This window comes from Echinops telfairi, unplaced genomic scaffold (genome assembly GCF_000313985.2).
Source record: "Echinops telfairi isolate 266 unplaced genomic scaffold, ASM31398v2 ScPeMD7_18;HRSCAF=68, whole genome shotgun sequence".
Classification (NCBI taxonomy): Eukaryota; Metazoa; Chordata; class Mammalia; order Afrosoricida; family Tenrecidae; genus Echinops; species Echinops telfairi.
The window spans coordinates 81,012,534-81,016,008 of NW_022103915.1; positions in this window are offsets into that span (position 1 = coordinate 81,012,534).

Genomic DNA, 3,475 nt, shown 5'->3' on the forward strand with positions numbered 1-3,475 from the left:
ACGAGGGCAGTGAATGTACAAATGTGTTTTACACAATTGATGTATAAATGGATTGCGATAAGAGTCGTCTGAGCCCCTAGTAAAAAGATTTTTAAAAAAGAAGACTATCTGAGGGAGTTTAGCCTGTCAATCAGGTGGCAGCTGGATGACCTCCTTTGGAGTTGTGACTGAGATCAATGGTCTCTGGAGGCTGGTCCCTCTCTCTAGTTTTACCTTCACTTCCCTGTTGAGGAACCACACTGCGACCTGCGCAGCAAGCCCTGTGATGCAGCCGCTGCCATTGAATCCACACAGTTCTCCACCCACCAGCCTGTGGTCTTCCTGTATTCCTCATCATTGCAAGTGGCTGTGTGCATCTGAAGAGGGACTTACGGACAGTATCTGACTTATGGACTTGAGTTGGACGAGGCTGGGATGTTTTATTGATGCACCATGACTTCTGGATATAAAGTTATTTCATATATATATCTATCTGGATATAAAGTTATTTTATATATATATATATCTGGATATAAAGTTATTTCATATATATATATCTGGATATAAAGTTATTTCATATATATATATCTGGATATAAAGTTATTTCATATATATATATATCCCTGGATTTAAAGTTATTTCATATATATATATAAATAAATGTCCCTGGATTTGTTTCTTTAATCAACCTGGCCTAAAACACTGTAGACCATATATATATAAATGTCCCTAGATTTGTTTCTTTAACCAACCTGGCCTAAAACCCTGTAGGCCAGTTGCTTTTTTAAAATGTTGAAAGAAGAATTCATCTTTCTTTGGAGGCTCTGGTAGATGTTAACCAGAGCAGGGCCACAGCTGTGCCCACCTGCTTTTAGCTGAACAGCCTTTGCTGATGATGACAGATGTTTTCTGGTGGAACAGAACATGCCATGCATTAGGGTTACTTCTGACCCTGACTCTCAGAGGCTGACCTGTATCACTAGGTGAGCTGTCTCCCTAGCATGGGAATGGAATGTCTCTTCAAGTAGTGAGATCTTAGTTTATTTTGAGAAGCCCTGTTGGCACCAAGCTTTAAAGTGCTTCACTGCTAACCAAAAGTTTGCTGGTTCTTGGCCAGCCACCTGGCTCTTGGCAGGAAAAATATAGGAGTCGGTGTGTCAGTCTAGGTAGACTAGAGAAACAAATCCATACACATGCATACCCGTATAAGAGAGAGTTTTATATAATGGGTAATTGTACATTAAGAAAGCATCCCAACCCAGTCCAGTCCAAGCCCATAAGTCTGCTATTAGCCCATATGTCTGATACCATTATATAAAGTCCTCTTCAGACTCACGAAACACATGCAATGGCGCCAAGTGCAGGATGATCACAGGCCATGGGTAGAAAGTCTTTGGGTCTAGTACCATTGTAAGCATCTCGGTGCTGGCAGGGGTCTGCAGGTGGCTTGTCCAGCTCCCAGGGTGTACCACCATGTGTCTCTCAGTAGAGCGTCTCCAAGGGAGTGAGCAGAGAGAGAGAGACGCATCTCCTGCCTCCAAGGAGGAAGAAAAGGAATTCCCAGAATTCTCTGGAGAAGGCCATGCCCACACAAAGGCCTCCTTCGCTACGATCTGATTGACAGACTAGACTCCATTCCTTCACCCTTAATCCTCTCAAGTCCCAAATTGACACTAGATTATGTAACTACCACAATCTGCTTCTGTAAAGATTTATCCCTCTGGAAATTTTCTGTGGGTAGTTCTCTGCTCTGTAGGATCACTATAAGTCTGAATTAGTACAGTGGCAATGCACGTATTTGGTATTAGTATTGATTTGGCTTAGCTTGTCCTGCCTTAGAGGCAATGGGTCCAACCTAGTTTGAAAATAAGCCTTAAGCACACCTTGACCCACCAAGCCTTAAGGACAATATCCCTGCTCAGAGCAGCCAATGCACAGGGAGGAATTTAACAAACCCAGGGATAAGGGAATAACAAGCTGGTCCCACTACAAGAAACAACATCCCTCACTGACCCATAGCCCTATGGTGGACAACACTGGAGACACAGTGTGCGCATTGTGCCCGGTCTGACCCCACCACACTGAGGCAAAACACTAAGGGCATACAACAGAACAGCAAGGGGAGCAGAGCAAGAAAGTCCCAAGGGAATACCAAAAATAGATTTGGGGGCCAGGGTTTGGCACCCCATCAGACTGACCAGGAAAACACTCCTAAAGGTCAACAAACAGACCTTGAACTATTTACAGGCTATTCTTCTTTTTTGTCATGGTTTGTTGTTATTGTTGTTTTGTTTTCTTTTGTTGCTTTTTTTGCTCTGTTTTGTTTTCTATGCACATTATTAAATTTGCAGGTCTATCTAGATAAGATAGGTGGGATCAACAATCTGGAGGAGAAAACAATGGACCTAGAGTTCTGGGGGGACATGGGAGAGGGGGAAGTGGGGGAAAGGAAGTGGGTGTTAACAAACCCAGGGATAAGGGAATAACAAGTGATCCAAAATCGATGGTGAGGCAGGTGTAGGAAGCCTGGTAGGGCTTGATCATGGGCAATGTAACTGAGAGGAATTACTGAAACCCAAATGAATGCTAAGCATGATAGTGGGACAAGAATAAAGTAAAAGAAAACAGAGGAAAGAAATAGGAGGTAAAGGGCATTTATAGATGTCTAAATACAGGCATGTACATATGTAACTATATTTATATATGATGATAGGATGAGGTAGTTAATTTATTGAGCCAACCTGGCCAATAAGCACATGTGGGGTTAATTGAAGGGTGGAGGAATAAATAGGTCAGTGAACCTCGCCTTTCGAGTTCTCGTATCTCTTGTTTTGTGATGGTTGCAGCATGGTGCAGCTGCCTTAGCCAGTTCCCTGCTTCAGCTGACAATGCACACTTCCTGCAAGACATCCCAGAGGAGAAGCCACATGGACCAACCCCGATGCAGCCCTGAGCCCACGACACCCAAGGGAGCAGGGCTAGAGAGTCATCAGGAGTTAAAATCGAATCTATGGGGTGCTACCAGATTTGGATTACTTAGTGAGGTAAGCATTTATTTACTTGTGCTTACTTAATAAGTAAGTGGTTAACAAAAGATTCTGCTTCTAAGGATGGCTGACATCTGTGTCTCAACGAAGCCCACAGCATCTTCTGAGAGAATGAAAGTTTAGATTCAAATGGGCATGCCCTGACAAGGACAGAGTACCCAGTCAGCAAGTTTCCCATCATTTTCATGACAGCGTAAGTACAAGTAAGCCTTGCCTACCAATTCAATGAGTCATCCATCCCGCACTCAGTAACAACACAGCGTTGTGATGAAACGCAGAGAAAATCCATGCAAAGCCCCTCAGACAGGACTCAATACAGTGAGAGCTCTGTGTAGACAAGCAAGGAGAGTTCACAGGAAAATGACTCTAGGTGACAAAACTGCCCTTTAAGAAAACAGCTGCTCAGTAATATGCAGAATTCATGGTTGAAGATGCGACTGATCTTTTTT